At 39.3% G+C, this 12,161-nt stretch overlaps 1 long non-coding RNA gene across 1 annotated transcript; it reads left to right on the forward strand.

Moving 5' to 3' along the window:
* The first annotated feature begins 1,252 nt into the window (after window positions 1–1,252).
* Window positions 1,253–11,774, forward strand: LOC119487125. Its single transcript, XR_005206649.1, has 3 exons — window positions 1,253–1,379; window positions 6,522–6,593; window positions 11,609–11,774. It is a non-coding gene; the product is annotated as an uncharacterized LOC119487125 (long non-coding RNA).
* Window positions 11,775–12,161: the final 387 nt, after the last annotated feature.

Below are 12,161 nucleotides of genomic sequence, written 5' to 3' on the forward strand. Positions count from 1 at the left end.
TCAGCCCAAAGTCCAGCCCAGAATATAAGACTGAAGCCAGAGTGATTAAATGAAATGTTATGTATTTAAAAGAAACAGCTGTCAATTGATTAAAATAGTTAATCGCGACTAATCGCAAATTAATCACAAATTTTTTACCTGCTCAAAATGTACTTTAAAGGGAGATTCGTTAAATATTTAATACTCTTATCAACGTGGGAGTGGGCAAATATACTTGCTTTATTTAGCATAAAAAAATATGCTCAGATCATAACATGGCAAACTGCAGCCCAACAGGCAACAACAGCTGTCAGTGTGTCAGTGTGCTGACTTGACTATGACTTGCCCCAAACTGCATGGGATTATCATAAAGTGGACATGTCTGTAAAGGGGAGACTCGTGGGTATCCATAGAACCCATTTTCATTCACATATCTTGAGGTCAGAGGTCAAGGGACCCCTTTGAAAATGGCCAAGTCAGTTTTTCCTCGCCAAAATTTAGCGCAAGTTTGTAGCGTTATTTAGTCCCCTTCGTGACATGTACTTTGATTTTCTAGTTTCATATGATATCAGTATCTTCACTCTAGCTTTAAAACTGAGCTCGCTACATCCTAAAAATCGCACGTTGCATTAATGCATTAAAGAAATTAGTGGTGTTAAAACAAATTTGCGTTATTATTGCGTGTATTATCGAGTGTTTTCCCCTCATTTGAACCAAGGTTCTTGAATACAGGGTGTCGTACAGGTTGTAAAACCCTTTGAGGTAAATGTGTGATTTGCGATTTTGGGCTTATTTCACTAGATTTTCCCAGGACTATAAACTAATAAGTGGACTTTGAGTTTACCTGACAAAGTTCTTCTATTACTGATGTTTTCAGAGGTTTTTTTTGCATCTTTAGTTCTTTACAGCCATCATAACACAGGGTTTCTGTGATGCAAGCCTGAAGAACCATTTTTGTCGAGAGTGTACATATCTAGATGCCTTTGTTGCTGGGGCTTTTAAAAGCTGACCTGTTGACATTAGCTGAGAGCTGAGACGTGAAAAACAAACTCTAATATTTGTTTTCTTCGGTGTGTGTGAGAGGACAGGGTGATGGGTGGTTGCATTTAGTTGTCTGAGGGTTCAGCGTCCTACAACAAGACACAAACGTCCATCAGAAATGGATGAATACGCCACCATCTCCTCCATTAACCCGTCCTTTCTCCTTTTTTTTTGTAGAACCCACTCCTCTCTTTGTATCTTTGTCTCCATCTCTTCCTCCTCCTCATCCTCTCCCAGCATCGTTAGCTCCGTGGCCTAGGCGACCCCGTCTCCAGGCAACCGGCAGGAGTGGCGAGGCGTTGAAAGGATTGCAGGTGATTGCAGCAGCGGCAGAATCAGCAGCAGCATCAGCAGAGGCAGTGGGTTTTCACTCACACACACACACACATGTGGTTGCCCCTCTCGCTCGCCTGCCAGTGAAGGGTATCTCCTGGGTCACAATTAGCTGATGATGCAATCTACCAGCAGCTATTGTGTCTGACACCAGCTCACGCAGACAGACTGCATGAAATGCAAAAGACAACAAAGCTAATCTTCCTGTTTAAACAGAACGCTTTATGTACAAAATACCAGGAATAACCACATGATACTTCTGCTCTGTTCATTTATATATTCTCTTTATGACTCACTGTGTGCACATTTAACCTTTAGGATCCACAGGGGATTAATGCTTTCACTTAGATTCATCTGGTCTGGCTCAGGGATTAACAAAATGGACTTTAAGGTCCCTTGTGGTGCATTCAAGGGGCTCCAGAAGCCCTCAGCAAAATACACAATGATTCACTTTAAGAGAATGAATGAAAACAACAATTAAAAAACTATCATTCTCAACACCGTTAATGTCCCCATATGTGCAACTCATACCAGTAATTATGCAGCAGACAGTATGAATAGTGTGTGATGAACACATAATGTGGTAAACAGTTATTTATTGCAGCATATGCCCATGAGAATTAGCATGCCTGACCAACACCCACACAGGCTAAACACAGAGCACTGACGTACACTGCTCAGTGGGTGAGTTTCAACAGTTGTAGTGTTTCATTTGAGCCAGTGGGGGGGAGACAAACCTCTCCTGTCTGGTCGACTACGTGACAAAACACACACAACAATGTTTACTCAGGGGGAACAGCAAGAAAAAGGCCACGATAGCTTATTACACGGCTACTTACTTAAGAAATCAATAATTTGACACAGAAATGGTCCACCACAGTCTGACATCAGAACTGGGCCCATAGCAACAGTCTGTTATACATAGCAACGGTCTGTTAAACATAGAAATAACAGACCATATGGTGCCTTCAAATGGGGTCAAGTGTCCATATGAACGCCCCCCTCTTGTGGTAGTCACGACTACGTAAGTGGAAAGTTTCTGAAAGCTCTGAGTTCATGACTCATGACATGTTTGTTGACGTTGTCAGAAATGGCGGAGGACATGGAAGTTAATTTTTCGTTGCATAATAAGTTAATATATTGTAATTTTAGTCGTGTATATTTTTTCTTCGTAATTTTATAATGGGTCTGAGGAAAATGCAGATATTCCCAACGGTCTCATCTTTTTCTTGTTATTATGCTTTTGCATTTACTGCATTATGTTACCCACTTGATAGCTTGCTAAATTGTTAGTAAATAAGTAAGTAAGTCAAAATAATAATCAACAATAATCATTGTCAACTTTTTCCATTAAAAAAACAGGTGATCGTATTAGAGTCCGAATTATTGTATTTTAATTAATATTCAAGTAAAAGGTGTCACTGTCTAAAATATAAACAGTTAATATGTTAAAATAATAATAATAATAATAATAACTGTCTTAACATGTCCTAAATATCTGATTACATTAGTGGTGGAAGAAAGTAATATTTTTACTTAAGTAAAAGTAGCAACACCACAGTATAAAAATACTCTCTAACAAGTAAAAGTTCTCAAACTCTTACTTACAAGTACAAATGTTTTAGCATCAAAATATACTGAAAGTACCGAAAGTGAAAGTACTCATTATGCAGATTGGCCCATTTCAACAGTTCTGTCTTATCTGTTTGTCTGTGGGATTTTATTACACAAATGTCTGTCGGCTACCCCAGGGATCATTAGAACAACTGTTCTCTATGAATTTAATAGGCCTTTTGAAGCCCTAGGTGAAATTCGGATTTGGATATTATATTATATATTATCATATTATAATATTTGATTGCTATTATTGATAATGTGTACATGAATGTGTACATTACTAATGGTACAGCTGAAAGGTGGAGCTCATTTTAATCACTTTATATACTTCTGGGTAGCCTGTGAATCCACCCTCGCGGATCAATAAAGTAACTTATTTTAACCTATAATATGACATAATCTCTTTGTTGATTATATTTTGTCATTAATATGAACATACAAAGTAACTAATAGTTATCACATACATGTAGTGAATTAAAAAGTACAACTTTTGCCTCTGAATTGTAGAGGAGTAGAAATATAAAACAGAAAATGGAAATACAAAAGTAAAGTATAAATACCTAAAAATTGTACATAGTAACTTTCCACCACTGATTAAAGTGGTATCAAAACCAGAAACAGTTTCATGCTTTGTTCAAATGTTCATCTGTAACTCAACAGTGATAAAACAGATGATTCAGAATTATATAAATAGGTTTACCACATTTGTTGTGGCTGTGAAAATGAAAACCGGAGGCTTGTTTTGGTCTTTGAGATAAATGCAGCTCCATGGTTACCATGGCATCAGAATAACCTCATTTACTGTAACTGAGTGTGTGAAGTATTTGGAGCTTCCTTGCACACCCAGAGGACCATATTAGGACATAATGTGTCATACAAGTCTCTCAGACAAGTAAAAAAACAAAAACTGTCTAGCTTAGTGTCTGTAACTCTGCTGCCCTCATGTGGTAAAACTGACAACATCAAGGTTTTCAGTCATTTACTGGTCATTTGTACCTTCAATTCAGACCTTTTAGAGTAAGAAAAACAACAGAAGCAGCTCCAGTGAAAGCTTTCATCCTCCTGATTATTTACCTGTGTCTTCCTGCATCTGTTAGAGACAACATAGTAGACAGCTATTTGTTCAACAAGAGGAAACAGGGTGCAAAATAACACAATAAATAAGATATTTTCATTTCCCCCATAACATTTAAATAAAAAATATATTTTTACAACTTGCTCAACGGGTTCAACACCCACAGATCTCCTGGTGACGTAGATGCATTCAGAGAAATGAGGTGATATAACGATAATATTCAATCAGCTTTCAAAGCATCTGGCTTCCTCTGTGTATGCAACGATTACAGTACTGAAAAGGGGGAAAAAACAACATTTAGATAAGGTCAGAAATAAGGTAAACAGGGAAATCATCTTCATATTGAAGCAGAACAACAATTACACTGTAATCCAATCATCCGCTAAGCTGCTTTAGGGGGATTCATGGCTCTGATCCGACTGATGGAGCATCAGCAGTGGTCTTCTTATTGAGGAACTGAGCTTATGATCACGAAGCTTTAAAAAAAAAAAAACACAGTCCTTGTTGCTTTTCAGAAACTAAGATGCATTCAGGAGTTTATCTGGTGGGATGTTAAAGTGTTTCATTAGACAAATGATCCTAACGAGGTTTCTCAGCCCAGAGAGGAATGTGTAATCATCATCTGAAATTAGTTTTTCATGTGACATCACTGCTATGTTCCCATCGGTCTGTGTTAATAAACAAAGTTGCTCTAGGATGGCGTACGACCCTCAGACTGGTGGCACTTTCTATAGTCAGTGGGGCTGTAACTAAGTACTTTTACTCAAGTATAGTATGATTTAGGTACATTTTATGCTACTTTACTCCACTACATCTCAGAGGGAAATATAGTACTTTTTACCTCGCTATATTTATTTGACAGCTGAAGTTACTAGTAACTTTTCAAATTAAGTATTTATATTAAAAAAAGACAACATATGATCAATTTATATCAATTAAACTGGTGGCTGGTCTAGTTTGGCCCCATTGTCATGTCTCAGATGTCTATGAGTTGTTGATGGGACTTTTCCCGACTTAGCTTTCAGATGGTTTCATTTAAATAAATGTTTGAATCCCAAAGAGATCAAATGAGCCAATATTCACAAAAAATCAAAGATTAGAAAAACAAAATCCAAAATATTCATAGAAATTTGTGCAGTTTTTCTTCTTTCCTCTCCCATCAATCATCTCACGACCCCTCAGATTTAGTGACCCTATGGCGGGCCCACTATACCGTGCTTCACTGTATAAGGTGGTTAAAAGTAGCTCCGCTGACCGCTGCTTTTTCATCAATTAATCATAATTAACAATCTAATCATGTAAAATATAATAATGTATAATTCAGTACTTCTTTACTTTTCAGACTTTATGTACAGTTTAATTAAAATACTTCTGTGCATTTACTTAAGTATGATTTTAAATGACTGACTTTTTGCCTGTAATGGGGTACTTATACTCTTAAATCCAACACATTGTTGGTAAAATATATATATGCTAATGATGTGTGTGTGAGTGTGTGCTTCATAACTAGTAACTAGCATGCACTAGGGCCCGTCTTAATAGCATGCACTAGGGCTTGTTGTAACTACCTGCCACTGATGGTATTGGTTCTTTAACTTCAGTAAAAGATCTGAGTACTTCTTCCACCGCTGTCCATGCTAGCGTGAGCTGCCCTCATGTTATTCACCAAACAGCCTCATATCCATCAGACTGGGAGTAGAGAGAACCAGCAAATGGTTAAAGCTCAAAGTCCAGCAGACAACAGTTCAGTCCTCAGTCTTCACTCATTATGTTGCATTATGTTCCTCACGTTCACCATTCAGACTCAGTGAGTGACCTTTAACCCACATCGTAATTCAGTCAATTTGGAGTCACAATTGTTGCTTCACCTTGTTTAAAAGCTCTTTTCTGAAACAATGTGCTCCAGGACTCATCTTTCCAAATTGTTGCAGTCAGTTGCAAAGGATAAAAGTTCACCCTCATGCTCACCCAGAGTTCAATCTGGTGCATCCAGTTAAGTTGTTCTTTGCCAAGGCTGGATGATATCGACTGTGGCTCAACACAGTACAAAGGAACTCAGTGGCATTTGATTAGCGGTGCTCAATAACACAGAAGCTCTCAGTAATTCACTGACCTGGTTGAGAACACTTTCTCTCTTTTCTGTCCAGACATTGATGTACTTTGTTAGAAGGTAGCTCTCAGATAAACTGTTTACAACGTGATCCATGAATTAGCATCAAGAACTGTGTTATTTGTGTTGAGTAGGTTACAGCTAATATCTCAACTAATCGCAACATAACTGTCTGTAAATATGGATCAGACAAATATGTTTATTGTGTGTTTTGTCTTCCCATAATGATTTATGTATTTCACTTTACATTTTTTTCTCTTCCTTGTTTTATTTATTCACAATCCACAGTAGTATAATCCTGTTGTTCTGATTTCCTCTGACAACCCTGAAACTTGATAATCTGAATGTGTTTTCCCTGTGACGCAGGGACCAGAGGTGCTTTACTGGGACGGTTCAACAACATTGGAAGAGTTTGCTTTTCGACATCAGGATAATTCAGTAAGTAAAACTGACTTTAAACACTTGATCATGTGGACTTTTTGTGCTGTCCATCGCAGTAAATCTCGGTCATGTTGCACTTTTCTTGAGCTTCCAAAACTCAGTTGGTACGCAGCACTTCCATGACAAGAAATATTTAATTTACGTCTTGGTTTGTTGATGCTGTTGTCCAGTAGTGAACAGCTGAACTGAAATCTGATGCAACAAAAAACATCAGTCCTGCATACTTTTGTTTCTCAGCCAGCTGGAGGATGAATTGACATCATGTGTCCACCAGAGGGAGACAGAGTAATACAGAAAATACCTCACATGTTTTGTAGATTTTGAGTCTTCTGTAGAGGCTCAACTTGATGATCTCTCTCACTATAGAAATAGATGTATAAATTAAAGTTAAGAGACAATGACATAAGAAGCATTTTCCGGTTGACTTGAAGCAGCTGGATACAGAAAACTCCATGTGTATTATTTTGACAGTGAAACATTGATATTTGTGACAGAAATAGTCTCACTTTCAAGCTTTTTTCAGGAGCTTTTGACCATATCCCTTGGCCTTCTTCAGTGAATGGAATTTGCTGAGGTGTCATCACCTGACCTGATCTAAATACATACATTTGGTTGCTTGATAACAAAATTTCAGACCTTGAACTTTGAGGTTTCAACATGTACTCTCATTTCTTTCGTGTGTATATCACAAGATATGTGTGCTGATTGTCACCTTTATATTTAGTATTTATCATGTATTTCATGTAATTAAGTTAAAGGTGCCATATTGTAAAAAGTGAGATTTTCATGTCTTTTATATTATAAAGCAGGTTTAAGTGATATATAAATACTATGAAAGTATCAGAAACTGTGCGTTTGAAACAAGCCGTTAGGATTTCTGTCCCTTTGTGATGTCACAAATCTACAATATTTAGACCATTTCACAGTTTTAAACGTAAACATACTAAATGTGTCCCAGTTTATTTCCTGTTGCGGTGTATGTGAATTACATCAACTGACGGGATGTAAACATGGACCCAAGCTGTTTCCTAGAAATGCAATTCCGTTACCATTCCATTGAAATGTGCTAAAACGGAGCGTTTCAGACAGGAGGGTGAATACAGGTATATTCAGACAGACAGTATGAGAAAAATAATGTGGTTTTTGAACATTAAAGCATGTAAACATGTTCTAGTAGAAACCCAAAATACAAACATGAACCTGAAAATGAGCATGATACGTCCCCTTTAAAATAGTTCAAGCAACAATTAACCACATTTTCAGGTGCTGAAAGTGATTGAAGTGGTTGAAGAGATTGAGCTAATCACCTCAATAAACATACACCGAACAAAAGTACAGCTTGTTCTTATTACCGGGGCGTCAAATACCAACGCTTGGTCACGGCTGTCAAGTTTGATACCACCGCACAAGGTACCCTTTCGAAGCGCTATGGGACGCACCGGGCTTTCCATTTTTCTACAATGTAAACCCATCCGTGGCAACAGTCAACGCATAGGGAAAGTGTGACGTAGTTTAAAGAGCCAAAGAGACACACCGGGTGGGTGGGAGAGGAGGTGGATGGGTCCAACAAACACAGGACTTTCATCCAGGGGACTGCTGCTTGTGTCTCGTGCGTCACGTTATAATCAGCTGTTCGTTTGTGTCCTTCGTTCACAACGTCAAGTCACATTTGCACCGTACAAACGCAGTAGTTTTAAGCCCAACCATGTTGTTTTTTCCTAAACCTAACTAAGTGGTTTTGTTGCCTAATCCAAAGCAAGTGTTTTTGTTTAATTCACAACATTAAGCATGTGTTTACATCGATGGAAAAGTGACACCAAGGGGTCGTTAAGCACGTGTTTACTGCGACGGAAAAAATGACGCCGAGGGGTCTGACAAAGCTTCAGTATATGACGAATTGGGATGAGAAGAACTCTTCACTAGTGCAGGAGTGTTTTTCTTTCTCTGATTGTTATATGGAGTATAAAGCTTGGACTCTGAAACCCACCCGTCTCCCTCAGGTGATAAATATATTTTTTTTAAATTTAGGAGCAGAGAAGGGTGAAGCTCCGTCAGGCCTGCAGACTGTTACACAAGTCACAAGCTCTCGTATGGAGCCGAGCCATGCATTATTCAGCCCACATTTACATAAGACACAATGGGGCGAACAGTGCCAGACATGTACGACTGAGCTGTGCGTGCATATCTAGCGTACGGCGTGTGTGAGAGTTTCTCTGAATTTCTTTGCCACCTGGGGTTTTGGCTGCTTTTCCAATGGATGTTGGACGAGGGCAAAGACCCTGAGACTCTTCAGTGAATCCCTGAAAGCTTTGGTTACCCATTACAACAAGAGAGAGAGAGAGACAGAGCCAGATAAATAATGATATTGTTGCTGTGCACATTTGTCTTTTTTGCCTCTCTCTCTCTCTCTCTATCTGAAGTCTCTGTTTGCTGAGGGCCTGAAGCCAAACCGGGCTTTGTGCTATTGTTAAATAAACACAGGTCGGATTAGCCGTGAGTTACTGCAGAATTCCTTCACCATGATGAAATAGTTCTGCTGCGTAATATGGAGCTCCAACAAATAACGATTAAGAGGTTTATATGGCAATCACTGCTTCCCTTTGTGGGAAATTGGGAAGAATTTGGATAAAAGTGCATGAACTCTATGTTGCTAGAAAACCAGTAAACCTTATTATTGTACAGCAGCAGACCCACAATACACAGTGCATGCAAATAATAATTATTTCAAATGATTATTGTTTTGTGCTGCTAGGTTTTGCCAGTTAGCCTTGACACCAACACTCAGACCTTACACTGCTGTTAAAAGGAGACAGGGCAAGATATTTATGCAAAACACTCCTAAATCACAAAGTCAAATTGTAGGAAAACAGCCTCTGCTGACTGAGGCCTTGCAGATTAACCCTGTTCACCAAATTGAAATTCTGGCTTTGGTTTGGATGCTTCCATGCCAACAGGAAATGACTATTTGAAATTTAAAAAGAAAATCTGAACTGTGTCCAGCGTATGTGTGTATGTTGTGTCCAGAGGGATATGAACTAGGCAGCCATTCCTCTCTTACTAACTCATAAACTCACTCATTCACGTTTAGCAGGCTTCAGATTTACCACAACAAGGAGCTGTTCAGTGATTGTGGGAGCAGTTGTTGCGAATAATTCACACTAAAGTAGCGGCGAAGTGCAGCCTTGCATTGTCTATGGAAAGCTGCGGCGGTCGCTCCCAAGCTCAGAAGGCTGCGTTCGCTAAGTGCAGCCAAATTAAAAGTTGGGAAAAGCTAAACTTATAGTGGCGAAGTACGGCCAGAGAATACCTGCAGCCAATCAGTAAACAGATCCTGTGACTCCTGTGACATGTTGACCCATGTTACAAAGAATTTCTTATTGCCTGAAACACATGCCTCCCGGCTCCACAAAAATGTTTGCGAGCCGCTGCCTGTAATGAATTTGTCATTACACCTGCAAACCTGTGTGACCGATAGGAAAGGAACATAACAGCAGCAGCAGTTTAGACCTGCAGATGTCGCCTCCTGCTGGCATTTACTGTCAAAACTGCAGCTTTCTTTTTATATATCTGGGATCTTTGTGTGAGAGTTAAAGATCACTTGTCCCACCAGTTGGCTAAAATCAAATATTTGATGGATGTGGAACATCACGGAACTTGTGGCTGACATTTTTGTAAATATTATCTATTTCTTTTAGTTAAAATCTATGAACTGGACATAACATTAAAGGTTTTCAGGCACTTCAGGACCAATAGACAGTCACCTGTTCAGAGCAACCTATTATACTAATTAAAGGTTCACTATACGGTATTCAGAGCATTAATATACAGCAAACAACTATTAGCTATGTAAAGATGTAGAGGAGTAATGTCTACCTGAGCAGAGAATGAAGTCCCCCTCCCTCTGTGTGTGTTGTAATCTGAGCTTCTCTGTGCTTTGTTGACATAGCCGGGCCGCCCGCACGTGGCCGCCACTCTGCACTGAGCTCATACGGCCGTTGCGGAAGCGTAGCACACACCCTCCGGTTCGGTATTATCTGTCAGCACTGTTGCCGTTGTTTTCACTGTTAGTACCGTTAGCTGCAAGCCACCTGCTCAGCCGTCGTCATGTTGAAAGCCGTGCGGAGGCAATAGAAATGCTCCCAATCTCGCATTTAGCACCTTTTGTATCCAGCACCAAAGAAAGGACTAAATCCAAAGACAAAAAACTACAGTCGTAACACCATTTGTATGTACTGTAGGTGGCACAATTTCCAAATTGAAATGTCAGAACTGCAGTAGCTAGTTCTCTTCTTGCCTGTATGGGAAGTGCAGGTCCAGAATTGAAGGTCCAAATCTTTTAGTGACATTGACTGAGCGTGGCACCAGGTGCTTCTGGGTAACCTTGCTGGCGTAAAGCATAAAAGACAAGCTGGGTTTCTTTAGCCTCTTTTTGTGATGTTGACATCCCATCATTTCTGAGTATGACACTGAAAATCTCAGTTTCATTTGCCCTTCTCTGAATTGAAATAAGAGTTTAGTTTTACAACTTTTTGTTACAATAGATATATTGTGAGCATAAAATATATGTATTGCAAGGTAACTTTTGTCACTGTTTCTTCAAGCGAGAGACCCTCATAGAGTCCACAGCTTAATGAAGAATGCTCCCCTTCCTGTAGGCCTATATGTCATGAAGAATCCTGGTCATAGATGTCAATTTTGCCTCTGTTTTCAATTATCTTTTCTTTGCTCTGTTACACATTTCTCACGACTATTGTCAGGCCAAGAACCTGTCCATACAGCAGGAAAATGGAAAATGTTTCATATACCTATATTTCTGTCTTTTATACTTCTGTGAAAAGAGGCCCCACGGTGTTTGCAGTGGGTAGGACGGGGCTAAATCCTCCATCCTGAATCCTGCTCCTTGCCTCTGTGTTTGCTTTCTCTTTGTTTTCTCTCGTGTCTTTCAGCAGCTCCTCACACACACACAACTGAAGACACTGTGTGTCCTGGTGGTTTGTTTTTTGTTTCCGCAGCATCAGTGAAAGTGCAAAGGAATCAAACTGCTGTTCCTGGCACACTTTGGTGTGAAGTAACAAGAAATTACAGCGGCTGAACACGACAAGGACAAACACAGCGGACATGTCTACAGTAAAATAAAAATGTCAACATGATGGAAAACAGTACAATAAAAAAGCACGAACTGACAAATGAAATTCAGCATGATTGAGATAGCCCTTAATCCAGGAAATGAAGTCATAGGGGAAGTGAGTGTGGCAATCAGTGAGAGATGGTATTATTTGATCATGAGTGTGTCTCTTATGTCCTAGAAGGAAAGAAAGGAAGGAGGCAGAGAGAGAGAGAGAATCAGATCAGATGCTGCATCCAGGATTTCTATCTGTATGCTGTTGAGTTATGTGCACATTATTCATTCATCAACAGTGTGCATGTGCCTGCATACATACCCACATATTATTTAAAGCTGCACTAATCAATATTTTATATTAACAATGGATCAAATGACTATGTGTAATGTGAAAGTTGTTGCTTGTAGTGACGAACCCACAGAGATTTATCAACCGACTCTAC

This window comes from Sebastes umbrosus, chromosome 4 (genome assembly GCF_015220745.1).
Source record: "Sebastes umbrosus isolate fSebUmb1 chromosome 4, fSebUmb1.pri, whole genome shotgun sequence".
Lineage (NCBI taxonomy): Eukaryota > Metazoa > Chordata > Actinopteri > Perciformes > Sebastidae > Sebastes > Sebastes umbrosus.